We start from the raw sequence: 14,497 nt of genomic DNA on the forward strand, positions 1-14,497 counted from the left end.
GGCCCAGGCTGTAAATTTAAGTTCTAGGACCCATGTTGAAGTCCCAGGTTCCCTCTTCCTCTTATAGTTCAACATAGTGGGATCAAGGCCCAAGCTGTGAGTTGAGACCAAGTCTTTGATTTCAAAACCCAGACCCAGAGTTTCAGGCCCAGTCTATGAGTTCAAGTTCCAGATTCCAATTCAAGTTTGAGGTACCCAGTTCAAGGCCCAGATTACAAATTAAATACCAGAGCATTGAATTCAAGACCCAGGTACAGACATCAAATCAGAGGCTTTCAGTTTAAGTAGGAGTCCAGGAGACTAAGTCCCAGACCATGAGTTGAAGGGCCAGGCCCCAAACTGAAGCACCACTATCCCCAGTTCAAAAACCAGGATATAAAATCAAATCACCATACTGTCAGTTAAAGGCATTGAATTCATGGCCCAGGTTGGATGTTCAAGGCCTACACCTAGGATTAAAGCACAGATTGTGAGATCAAAACCCAGACTGTCATTTCAAGACCCAGGTTGTGACTTCAAGGCCCAGGACCAGAGTTTTGGCCCCAAATATGATTTCTATTCCTAGGTTCCAAATTCAAGGCTCAGGCACCCAGTTCAAGGCCTGGGTTGTGAGTTCAAAGCCCAGGCAGGATTTCAAATCCCAGGGTGCAAGTTCAAGGTCCATGCAGCATTTCAAGTACCACCCCATGTGTTCAAGCCCCTGGCTCTATGTTCAAGTCCCAGACACTGGAGTTAAGGATAGGCCATGAGGTGAAATTCCAGATCCTGATTTTACAACCCAGGTCATGTTCATGTCCCAGGCTTTGTTAATATCCCCTGCCACATGTTCAGATTGCACACTGTGAGTTCAAGGCCTGAACACTGAGTACAAGGTCCAGGCAAGGCCTAATTCAGGTTCCAGGTTGTGAGTTCAAGGCCCACAAGGGAGTTCCAGTCCCAAGCCTGAGTTCAACTACCAAGCTCCAAGTTCAAGGTTCAGGACCAATTCATTTCCTAGGCTGTGTTAACATCCCTGGCCCCATGTTCTAATTGCATACTGCAAGTTCAAGTCCCTGACACTGAGTTCACTGTCAAGGACTAAGTCCTATATTGTGAGTTCAAGGCCCAACATGCAAGTTCCAGTCCCAATCCTGAGTTTAATTCTGAAAGTACAAGGTCAAATTCCAGGCCCCATCTTCAATGCCTAGGACACAAGTTAAATGCTATGGATGTGACTTTAAGTCTCATACCCTGATTGCAAGTCCCAGGCTGACAATTCAAGACCCATGGCCCAAATTCATTGCAGATGGTTCAAACTCAAGTCCCAGGCAATGAATTCAAGATTAAGTCCCTGAATTCCAGGACCAGATCAGAATTTCAAGGCTCAGTCTGGGATTCCAGTCCCAGTTTCTGAATTCAAATCTCAGTCCCTGAGTTTAAGGACCAGGTCAAAAGCTGAAGGCTAAGGGCCTGAGTTCAAGGCTTAAGCTGGTTATTCAAGTCTTGAATGCCAAGTCCAATGCTCTGGCCCTGAGTTTAGGTTCCATGCTGAAAGTTCAAGTCCTTGGCCCAAATTAAAAGCCAGGCAGAAAGCTGAATACGTAGGTCCCAACTACAAAGCCTAGGCTGTGAATTCAATTCCCAAGTTTTGAATTCAAGTCTTAGGTCCTGAGATCAAGACTTAGGCTAAAAGTTTAAGTCACAGGTCCTGAGTTTAAAGTTCTGGCCACAATCCAAGTCCCAGTTCCTGATTTCAAGGATCAGGCATGTGTTCAAGTTTCAGGCTGTGCGTATAAATCCCAGGTTCCCACTTCCACCAGAAGTTCAAGGTGCAGGTCCCCATTCAAATAACACATTTTGAGATGACGGCTCAAGTTATGAGCTAAAGGTTCAGTGTGTGAATTCGATGTGCAGGCCTATAGTTTCAGGTCCACAAATAAGTACAAATCCCAGGGCCCAGTTCAAGGCCCAGGATCCCAGTTCAAATGGGTGTTTTGAATGCCAGGCCATGGCCTTGAATTTAGTCCCAGGCCAAGAGTTCAAGTCCAAGACCATGAATTAAAATATCTGGTCCCAAATTAAAATTGTAGGCTCAGAGTTCAAGGTCCAGGGGCCCAGTTCAAATTCCAGGCCCCATGTTCAGGTCCAAAGCTGTAAGTTCAAGGCTGAGCCAAAGTTTCAAGCTCAAATATGAATTCAAGTCCTAGTATCCCAGTTCAAGTCCTAGGCACCATTTTCAAGGTCCAGTGCTCCAGTTCAACTCCCAGACACTGATTTTAAGCCCCAAGCCAAGGTTAAGTCTGCTGCAGTAATTTCAACTTCCAGGAGTTAAATTCAAGGCCCAGGCACTACTGTCAATGCCCATCCTGAGTTCAAGGGCCAGGACATTACTACAAGACCCAGGCAGAAAGTTTTACTCCCAGGCCCTGAGCACAGGTCCCAAGAAATGAGTTAAAGTCCCAGGACTGCAATTCAAAGAGTGGTCCACAAGTTAAATGCCCAGACCTCATATTCAAGACCTATTTGTTAGTTCTGCCTAGACAGCAATATACTTTCTGTGGTTCATAAGCCACAATAAACCAATCTTTAACTGTTACTATTTTTTTTTCCTTCTTCATTTCTTTATTTTTCCACTGACAGCTAGGAACACCTTGAAAATGCTATCTTTTGTAAAAACAGGCAGCATCATTTGAACATTGGGAAAATTCTAATGTTCATAAATGGTGCATGCTGAAAAATGATCATAATACATCACAAAAATAAATCTTACTGCTGCTAATTTACTAAAGCAATTTGTCTCAGGTTAAGTTTGAGTGCTGTTTATACATAAAACTTGCATGTTCATTCTCTGACTCCATCATTACACAAAGTTATCCATATGGTTGTAACGGTAGAGTTTGTCTCAGAATGATAGTGTTTTTTTTTTTATACAGTAATGCCAATTAGCAATATGTTATTAAAAAGTAGTTTCATAAGGTATTTTTAGAATATATTTGACTTATGGCAAAAATATTCATCTTCTTTACTTCATGTGCTTCATCTTTCTGTATGTCTTTTTAATTCTTACCTTAGATACATATTCATGTAAAGTACTAGTAAAATGGGCTAAGATTTCTCAAAGCAACTCCTTGCAAATATAAAATAAACAGAGCAAGAAAAAGACCAAATCCCAGAATAGATGTCTCATATATATATGGATATGTGTATATATGTATGTATATATATATATATATATATATATATATACATACATACATACATACATATATACAAATATAAACATTAGCATATACACAAAAAACCAAAGCATTTACTCTATAAAGAAATATTACTCTATGTGTGGGTTTATGTACACACATATAGTTTTATGTATTTGTGTTCCACATAATAGTAAGAATTTGCATATTTCAAAAGAATATAACTTCTTTGTAGAATTTTCAATTAAAGCCTTGGTTGACAGATCTATCCTGAAAACATGAAATCAAATTGTGTATTATTAAATATAGTATATTCAAAGTTCTAAAAAGTGAAATCATCATGTGTAATGACATATAAAAGGTGGTCCATTGTATTTGTCACTATTCTAATATTAGGTAGAATCACTAGCCATAGTTTTCATAAATACTAAGTAATTTTTTAAAAAACCTCCTACACAATATTTTGTAGTCATATTCAGGGAACTTTGGGAGTAGAGAGACTTAAGCAAATTTCTAATATGTATTACTCAGTGGCACATTCCTTCATTAAACTTCTAGTGTATCAGAACGAAGTACTGCAAATATAAGTAGTTGTTATTAAAATATAAGGAACGGATAATGTGGACTGTGAAATCTCCCTGTTTGGTATTGCTCTTTGGTGAACCTGAGGAACTGAAGAATTTCTATATTGCTATGTGTCAAACAATGGAACATGGTTTGAGACAATTCTAACAAAACTGCAAAGGGAGAAAAGTATTAAAAACCATTATTTGTCTTTAAATGGAAAGTCAGGCCAAATCCCTGAGCAAAAACAAAAACATGAACACTTAGGATCTGATAAAGGATGGTATAGGATTGCTTGATATCTGATGAAGCAAGGCAGGAACCCTCTCTGAAGTAGATTGAAACGATTCCCTTTAAAAGGCTTCTCAGGAGTAAATATGAGGTTTTGTGGCTATTGTGGATGTGTACATCAATCTTGTGATAGGACAAATAAAGCTCATGTAAGAATCAGGATCTCTGGTCTTCCAGCTAACATGAGTTTCTGACAATTAAGTCAAATTCTAGGACAACATCCAACATCTTATATTCTTCAATGAAGTAGAATTCATTTCAACTGTATTAAAATTCAATAATTTGATCAGTAGATCATTTCTCCCTGTTATTGACCAGCCTGCAATTTGATCCTCATTCTAATTCCTTCTACTAGTCACTCCCATTTTCACTATCTCTGTTGTGTACGCTACTGCATTGTAAGCTACTGCATACAAGATACTTTGGTTAACACCAATTTCAATGGAAGTAATAGAGATAAAATTAGACTACATTTGAAATCACTAAGCATATTTTACAGATGGAGTAGGCTTCAAATGGTTTTCTTCATTAAAGAAGCCTACTGATAGATACAATTACTAATAATTCATGCACATTGTATATGTTGGGAAAATGTTTGATAGGACAGTGGCTCATGAAGAACCAGAAAAAATCACTGAAGTTGTATTCTAGTGAATGGCATTCAAGGATTCATGAATATTTGCAATTTTTTCTAACAGTAATTGAGCAGAAGGTGCACACAGGATAAGTAACAAAGAAAATGATTCAATGAACGTTTTGCTTCATGGCACTGTTTGAGTTGAAATGTCATGGACCAAAATGAAAAACTATTCAAAATTGTTTGTCACAAATACGTCTTCTAAGTTAAACATCTATGAATTTTTTGATGACAGAGAAATCATGTTACTTCTGAAATTGAGGACTTCATCCAAGTTTCAATGACTACACTGGCTTTAATTACTTTGTCCAGGAGTTTTGAACCTAGACAACAACCAAATACAGAATAAGAAAATGTGAATATTAAAAAAATGCTTTGCTCACCCCAAACAGGCTTCCATTTTCCTGACATGAACAGTTATAGACACGTGTAGAAATTTATAAAAATGGATGTTTCTTGACTTACGTTGGTCACTGTCTGGAAGGGAAATATAGTCTATGTATATATTCTCACATTTTTCCATTTTAATATGCATTGTGAAATTTTTCTGCTTATGTTGATTCCTTGGTCTTTCTGTAGTCTCTACACAATCCAATAGGAATAGAAATTGCTTAAGGTAACCCATAAACTCTATTTTCCAGGATTCAAGTAAGTATTAGTTTTGAATCAAGCTCAACAATTGTACTCATGTTAAATTTTTCTGCAAAGATTGCAGCCATGTTTTATATTATTCAATAGGAAATATACTAATGACTAAATATGCACGTCACCAGAAACAACCTGTTTTCAAAACCAGCATATATGATGATCATCGTCTGTATTCACATATCTAACCTATACCCTAACTACACAATTCCTGTTTCTATCACAAGGTAGAAATTCATAAAATAAGCTTTGAAGAACCAGTCTAATTAGCAACAAGAATAGTTCCACAGTATTATTTATTCATGGGTAATACTATTTGAAAACAATTTGTAATTTCAGAAAAAAGATAATCATAACACCGGTTTGTATGAACAATGACATACATTATGTGGGAAACAATTAGTAATTAGTGTTTCAACTCATGTGCAAAATTGTTAAAATTGGCATCAACTTGGCTAGCATGTGCTCTGGCACATCAGTACTTTCAAAATGTGTGTTCTAGCGTTTATCCAAATTGTATATTTGAAGGCTGTAATTTTTCGTTGACAATTAAGAAAAAATATGATCAATAGCATTTTTTCTAAAATTCTCATGAAGTAACATTTTGAAAAACCAAGAATGCATTGTTCTTAAGCAAATGATATATAATATTTATTTTCCCATTTGCTCTAAGAAAGATATAGAAACAAAAATTTCCTTATCTAACTTCCTTCATATTTCATGTATTTTGTTTGTTGGCATATTTTGTTAATATTCAAAAAGGGAATTCCATTCTTTCTTTATGTATTTATTATTAGAGTACTAGAAATCTCTAAGTATTGGCCCTCATAACTATCTCCTGAAATTAATCAAAATGAAGTCTATTTGAAATGACATACTGAAAGTTTCATATAGATCATTGGATTTCAATTCCTGCCAATAATTATATAGTCCACATTTCATATCAGACTACAATGCATTAATCAAAGACTGTTTGTATCCCTTTATGTCTTGAACATCAAGTCCAGGTCTCTAATTTTAATCATCTAAAAAGGACAGGAAAAATGTATAGCAAAATTAATGAAAATACGGTGAAACATATGATTTTGCAATCGTCAACAAAACTTTTAATTGTAGCTGGACAGGTAGTAATAATTTTATCTCACTATACCTGAGCAATATCTACTGAATATTTCTCAAGACCAGTTTTATCTCTTCTAGATGTGATTGGTTTAAGAATTTATAGAATCCCGTTAGAGACTCTTGTGTTCATACTTATTAGGATTGTCTCTTCCAAATGATCAACACAAATGGATCATTTGCAATAATTGGCATATGTACATGATATCAGATGAGCAGAAAGTGAATCAGATTGATAGATTATAGGTAGGCAGATAGAGATAGATAGACAGAGAGATAAATAGATAGGTAGGTAGGTAGATAGATAGATAGATAGATAGATAGATAGATAGATAGATAGATAGATAGATAGATAGGTAGGTAGGTAGGTAGGTAGATAGATAGGTAGGTAGGTAGGTAGGTAGGTAGATAGGTAGATAGATAGATAGATAGATAGATAGATAGATAGATAGATAGATAGATAGATCGATCGATAGATAGATAGATAGATAGATAGATAGAAAGAGATGTATATAAAACTATGTTATGTGAAATCAAAAAAGATATGGACAGAAGCTATTTTTCTTTGTTTTTCTTGATTTTAATAAATTACATGAATTTTGCTGATGTTTCTACTGTATGTTCTTTCTCCTTTGGTATATTCCTGTCACTGCATTTGATTTTGGTACCTATTTTCTATATAAATTGGTCTAATTTGCGAGGAGAAGGAGAAAATTAAAATCCTGAAACAAGAACAAAATATGACCCAGCCAAATAATGATACTCACAGGACACTCCATTGGAAATGAACATTACCACATTGTGATGGAAAAAGAGTATTGGAGATGGAGGAGGGAAATATTAGTGGAAAAAACAAACAAAGGATGTGTAACAATGCTCCACAAGAAATATACCCATTAGTGACATAAATGTAACCCTCTCTATAGCAGCTTTTCACAAAATTTTTTAAAAAAAGAACAAAAAATACCAACACAAAACAAAAATGAACTATTTATGACATCCAAATTTCCTATTACTCTATTTTGTAGAGGTAGCTTTGTCACATATAACAATTTTTGCATTGTGAGATTTTTGTTCTTTTTGAATTCTCAAAGGAAAATAGCCTTTCCTGAAAGGTACAGAAAATATGACCAGGATTTAAGAGAATATACCAGTTGATATTAGACTGCAATATTCCCTAAATGCTACGTTGATCAAATTGTATTAAGGAATGATAATCTTTTTTTCTATTCTCAAGGGTGGAATTCTATTGATTTAGCAGAAAATTGAAAAGCAATTAAACTGAAGTGAATTATAACGTTTACCTCATGTTTACTGATATTCAGAATGACTACTCTGAAAAATTCTTGTCAAATATATTCTGCTTTGAAATAAGAAGACAAGCATCATGAAATTAGAAGCATACAAATGACAGCGTCCTAAAGAAAAAGAAGAAAAATAAAAACAATAAACACACACACTTTTATTATAGTGCAATGTCCAGCCAAAAGAAGGTATAGTTTATCAATTTAATTATAAGTAGTAATTCATTAAGTAACAAGAAAATGATGTAACTTACAGTTAGTGTTAAAAGTGGGATTTGTACTTGGCTAAATGAAATTCTCAGAAACTTAGTTTTATGTATGTTGGTTTGTGCGCGTGGAGGTGTAACTTGACAACAGTTGTAACAGGATGTGTAATTTTTCCTAAAATTTGTGATTTTCACCATATCAACACCTAATATATATTTTCATGTTGCTAGTTTCAATAGTTTATGACAAATCACATTCTTAAAATATTTAGCATGTGTTCTCTCTTTGAAGCTCCTTCAGCAATATGAGTAAATACTAAAATCTAAAACCTCATTCTACATTAACCAATTTACGCAGTGATCACCTATTTTAGAATGATTCTGTCAAAACCATGGCAGTAGTCTATTCTTGTCTAAAAGTTTTCTTGAAAGTTCTAGTTCAAATATCAGTGGAAATTCCTGTGTTTGGGGCATATAAATCAATTTGAAATTTCTGTAAAATATAAAATTTTGTAAAGATTTATTTGGTGCTCTGATACAAAGACATTAAGACAATCCTTAACATACATCCATTGATAAAGTTAACATAGAACTTAATATTAGGGATCCATGATTGGATTCCCTATCTAATTTCAAGAAAAGGGAGGGTATGTAGGACCCTATCAAGACAATCACCATTTTGTGCATAATATGTCCAATTTGAGACATGGCCTATTTCCAGCATATGAGCTTAGGTCTCTGAAATGATCACAGATGTCCCACCCGCACCCTCCCTGATAAATTCCCCTAGCAACAGCCAGTGAGTGAGAAGGTGGGAAGTCCCCAGAGCCCTGAGACCCCAAGTGTTGCATTGCCAGCATATTTTTTTTGTGGTTTAGCTCGCTGCCCTATCTAATGAGACTGTTACAAGACTGTTATAAAACGCTGACTAAATGTCTGCTAAAATTGGTAAAGAATAACCAATTGTACTAATCAATAAGAATTTGACAAAACTTACTAACGCTTAGCTACCCAATTGTTAGCCAATGATGTAACTGCTAAATTGAGGGCCCCTGCCCTTGCTTTACTTGTGATAAAACCCTGTCATCCCATAAGTTGGGGCTCTCAACTTTGACCCGCTGCATCCGTGAAGGATGGGAGACTAGGCTCGAGCTTGCATTAAACGATTCTCCTGTGCTCACAACAACAACAACAACAAAAAAAACCCGATTTATTTGGTACTAAAAAATAATTCCTGAATTGGAGAACACTATTCACTGGTAACAATACAATATTTATATATTTTCATGCAAAAGACCTTAATATAATTTCTGTAATCAGGAAATAACTGGCACATATATTCATGGGGATTGCTAATTCTCAAAATAGCACTTGTGTGAGGTTGGGAGGTTGGCTCAGTTGTAGAGTGCGTGCCTTGCATGTATGAGGTCATGGGTTCAATTGCACAGCACCAAATAAGCAGAAAAAGTCAGAAGTGGTTCTGTGGCTGAAGTGGTAGGGCACTAGTCTTAAACTATAGATTTGAAGGACAGTGCTCAGACCCAGAGTTCAGGACGCATAAGCCTCTCCCCCCCCCCCCCCAAAAAAAAAAAAAAAAAAACTCTTGCACAACATAATGTGAAGCTATGTATATTCTGTGATGAAAAAAAGTAAGAATTGATTCAAGAATTGTATCAACTTACAAAAAATTATGAAGTGATATGATTTAAAAATCTTCAATATAATTACAAAAGGCATGCCATGCATAATTCTGCCCTACATTTAAACTGAGAATCGCTTTCTTTCCCTTAAGAATTGTGTAATGTTTGTAAAGTATTAACATTCATAGTATGTAGTGATAATAGGGAAACTATAGAATTAGGTAGAATTAATTATATTTTCATAAATTTATGAATGTTAAATGTCAATATTGCACAACAGGACAATGTGAGGAGTTTCTAAAGACTGAAACCTGTTTAAAATTAGTTTTCACATAGCTGTAGCTTCAGACCTGTACTGAAAGGAAATATCTGTATTTTTTAAATCCTGTAAATGTTAGAGTACTTAGTGGTTATCCTAAATGAGTGATAAAAGAGAATTTTAGGCAGGAAGCATAAATAATGTTTTATTTTAAATATTATTTCAAGATGCCATATTGTACATATTTATGCTTGGGATAATGCTATTAAAAGCATGGGAATATTTCTGCTTCCCTAAATAATGTAAGAAAAATTTTGTTGTTGCAACTGAGGAGGCATAAGTTGAAATAGGATTGCGCCAGATCTAATCAAATACTTCAGAAACATGTATAAGAGAAAATTATAGGAAGAAACGAACAAGAACATAGCAAATGATGAGTACACACATATTAACATAGTTCGACACAAAGAAACAAATCAATACTTTGTGGAAAAAAATGGAAAGTATTCATTTGGCCACTATATTTTCACACGTTGTCTTTACACAAATATCTAGACTATTGTATACTTCCCTCCAAAAAGAACTATAATTTGAGCTGACAATTATTTTCAAAATGAGGTTAAAATATTTGAATTATCATTAGGTCACATTAAAAGGATTTGTCTAAATTTATAATTGGGAAATCACATTTCCTTAACAAACTGCCTCTGGGGATTTTCTCTCCAGGAAATTCAAAGAGAAAATGGAGAGTATTTCAGATTCAGCAGATGGAGTGCTGTCTCAAATTGACCAACTAATAGAAGTTTGAATAAATTTTCATAAGTAAATCAACCTTCATCTGAAAAGAAACAGAGCTCGTGATTTTATAGCCAGACATACAGTGTTGCTCTTGTTAGGTCAGCTGTGCATCTTACATACATTAAAGGTAGAATGTGGGAGTATAATTACTATTAACTGCATAAAATGTAGATCCTATGGAATGTCATTTGAACAGTGTGTATGTTCTCCCATAGTACTTAAACTAGAGGACATCCACTTAATCACTATACCCTTCCAGGCAGAAATTTAATTAAATGAATAAATAACTCAATTCAAAACATAGTACAGGTAATGTAAAATGTCACTCATTTTCCAAGTAAGTTTACACAAGATTATTTTGGGAGTGGTTTCTCAAAAGTGTTTATTTATGAAACATGTTCCCTTTTTCAGAATTGTCAATGGTTTTTGGTTTTTCATGGTGAAGTTTTTTTTTTTTTTTTTTCTCATAAATTATTGATTGTGAGTCCTTAGTCAGTATCAACTCTGATTGATTATTCTTCATTACTCTTTCGGGTGAGGTAATTTTTTTTATTTTCCACTTTATTTCCCACATGACTTTCAGGAAATATGCTTGCCTTCTGGATTCCTCTCTCCAGATTAGCTACAAGCTAGGTAGAACTGATTATTGCAGAATATATTCCAATACTTTTCTGTTTCCTTCAAATCAAAGGCATTGCAAAGTCTCTCCTAGGTTGATGTTTAGAAACTATGTTGATGTGAAAAAATAGAAATGTTATCTCAGATATGAAAGAGCTGTATAAATACTTAATTCATTTGAAGTCCTCTTTTAGATAGAAAGATTTCTCAATATTTATTTAATATACGTTTTGAACTTAAATGTTAGGAATGTTTCTGGAATTAATTCTGTACTATTATTTGTGTATAGCATATGGAGGATAAACAGCCCAATTCTCAGAACTATTCAGATGAATTTAATAAAAATTTTTACTTTATTTTTTATTTTCAAAATACTCTATAGAGGGGTTACAATTACATGGGCCAGATAATGAGTACATTTCTTATCAAGCATTGTAGACTCTTGATATTTTCCTCTTCCCATCCCTTCTCATCCCCCTCACACCCCCGCATCCAATTCTCCTCCCCCCAAACCCATGTTGTAAAGTTCGTTTTCTACATAATGATTTGTACATCGCATTGTTACAATGGATCCACCTGTATCCCTATTTAAACGATTTGTTTTCCCTAAATTTTTATAAAATTTTATTTTAAATATGTATATTTTGTTCAGTGAATTTTGTAGAGCATTTCTACTTTGTGGATCACAGGTTGAATTATGAGGAAAAATTCCCAGAAAGCTACTAAAAATGTCATATAGTTTCTGTGCCTGCATAATGTCATTTTTTGAAAGTATAATTTGATACTTAATATTAAGTGTTAGGAAAAAATTCTAAAAGTTTCCTAGCAAAGACAAAGTTTTACATTTGGAGACTTAATGGAATATTGGCCAGAAATTTAGAGAACAGTTCTACAATTATGTGATAAGAACAGTCTTGCAGTTCATTGTGTAGTATCCTGGCATTTCAGTCAAAACTAGAGAATATGACAAGAGAATGAACTTTTAGGAAGACAACAACTGATATTCAGAAAATCTCTGAATATGAGTAATGTTTAGAACTGAGAGTAAAAGGAAAAATCCTGAGGAATGAGTTTCAAAGCCAGCATGGGCGGGAATGTCAGTGAGAATTTTGTCTCCATATAATCACTAGAAAACCAAAAATGGCAGTCTCTTTCAAGTGGCAGAGCGCAAGCTTTGAGCTGCAGTGTTCAGGGAACAAGCCCAAGCCCAGAGTACAAACTCCACCACAAACAAAAAAAGGAAGTAACATTCACAATATTTCTGTGTAACATTTAGGGTCTACAAACTTAATGTTTGGCAGAAGTGCTTCAAAATACTAACTGCCTTATGATGAGATGGCATTTTTGGAAAGAATTTTACAGAGCTTTGCAAAATTACAAAGTTCAGAATCATTCCATTCAAAATTTTCCTTCAAAAAGAAACACACATTTTACAAAGGGGGTTTCCATATGAGCAGAATGTGTGATATTAATAGCCATTTCCTACATATACCTTAATTCTTATGAGTATGCTATGTACTTTCAAGAATTTTCCATGAACGACTTACTGACAGCAGGTATGAACCAATGTACAATGGAATATTTGATAATAATGAGACACCAACAATGGATTTGGAATTATGTCTCTCCAGAGAATGCAAAAGTTATATGACTGTTTTGGCCTGCAATGACAGGGACAAGAGTTACAGAAAAATTTCAAGGCAAATAGAAAAGAATCAGCTTTTTTTCTGATTTTGGGAGAGTTAAGTATCTTGACTATTTTACATAATGAATAATGCCAGAACAGTCAATGAAACAAAATGTGGAATTGAAGGGCATAGAAGACAAAAGCACATCTTTCAGGGACATATTGGACATAGTGAAGTGCTCATTACTTAGCATTCCCGGGTTGTTGGGTGAAGAAAGATAACTGAGGAAAGTACTGTTTCCTAAATTCTAAATGTAAGTGGAAGCATCACAATATTTGTTTTTCTTGGAATAATATGTTCCATTTCACTAGTTATTGCTGTAGAATATAATAAAAATATAAGAAAAGTATACTTATATTTGGTCCCTTATAAAAATTTCAGATAAACTTCTGTGTTCCAAACACAAGAATGGGTACAGAAAGTTTTAGAGTTTGTTAAACCATCTAATTTTGCAATGTTTTTCACAAGTCACAATATTCTAAATCTTCTCAATATTTTTCATGTGTTATGTAATTTGCAGAATTGTGTGACTTCTTCCCATTGCTTGTAGCAGGGAAAAAAAATTCTTGCCGGGTACATACAATATTAACCAATATTTTTTTTGGTTTTGGGGGGGCAACGTGTACTTTTTGAAGATAACATATTTTGTACAGAGAATCTGTGATTTATCAGATAAGATTATGTGCGTAATTTGAGAATTTTCTGGTACATTTCTAATCTTTTGAAGAAAGATTAATCTGTAACTTTGGATTATAATTCAAGACCAGTTCACAAAACCATATCCAATGAATATTTGTTTTCAACTTGTGGGTAATTTTCCCCTCATATTTATGGGCCCACCACAACCATGTTATGGTTCGTTTGGCATTCCTGGTCCACAGCATTCCTACTGATAAATGGAATACCTTTTGAAATATATTTTAGGAAGATCTCTCTGGCCAAAAAATATTTATTAGTGGTTAGGATTCCTATGTAATCAAAAAAGTTGAAATATTTGACTGCAGATGAGGAAATTTCACATGTGAGAATCTTTCTCACATTTATGATAGATGTGAAATTGTAAGGGTTTCTGATCTGAGCTTCAGAGTTTCTCTGGGTTTGCAATTTCAAATGAGTATTGGGATTCGTACAGAAATATTTGAACAAAAATGATTTCAACATTCATTTGTCAACTTTGCCTTGCAACCTGGCGACAGGGAAACCTGTATCTTTTCTATGTTTTAGGAAAGTCAAGAGAACAAAACCATTTCCACAAGTGTGTGTATGTACTACAAAACCATCAACTTAAGTTTCTATGTGGAAATTTATGAAAATTGTGGTGTATATATCAAAACTGTTTTTTAAATAGAATCTTGTCAAGGTGATGTACAGAGGGAATAGTTTACATATGTAAGACAGTGAATAAGTACTTTTCTCATTATATGTTCTTACTTTATGTTTCCTACACTGTTCTTCAGCATAAAAATCTCCATTTTTTCCCACTAGATGTAATGTGTTTTTCCAAGGTATTATTTTGTTAGGATTGTTCTTAATTTGTTTCTCTCTCCTTTGT

This window comes from Dipodomys spectabilis, unplaced genomic scaffold (assembly GCF_019054845.1).
Source record: "Dipodomys spectabilis isolate Male_0828 unplaced genomic scaffold, ASM1905484v1 ptg000164l, whole genome shotgun sequence".
In the NCBI taxonomy this organism is placed as follows: Eukaryota; Metazoa; Chordata; class Mammalia; order Rodentia; family Heteromyidae; genus Dipodomys; species Dipodomys spectabilis.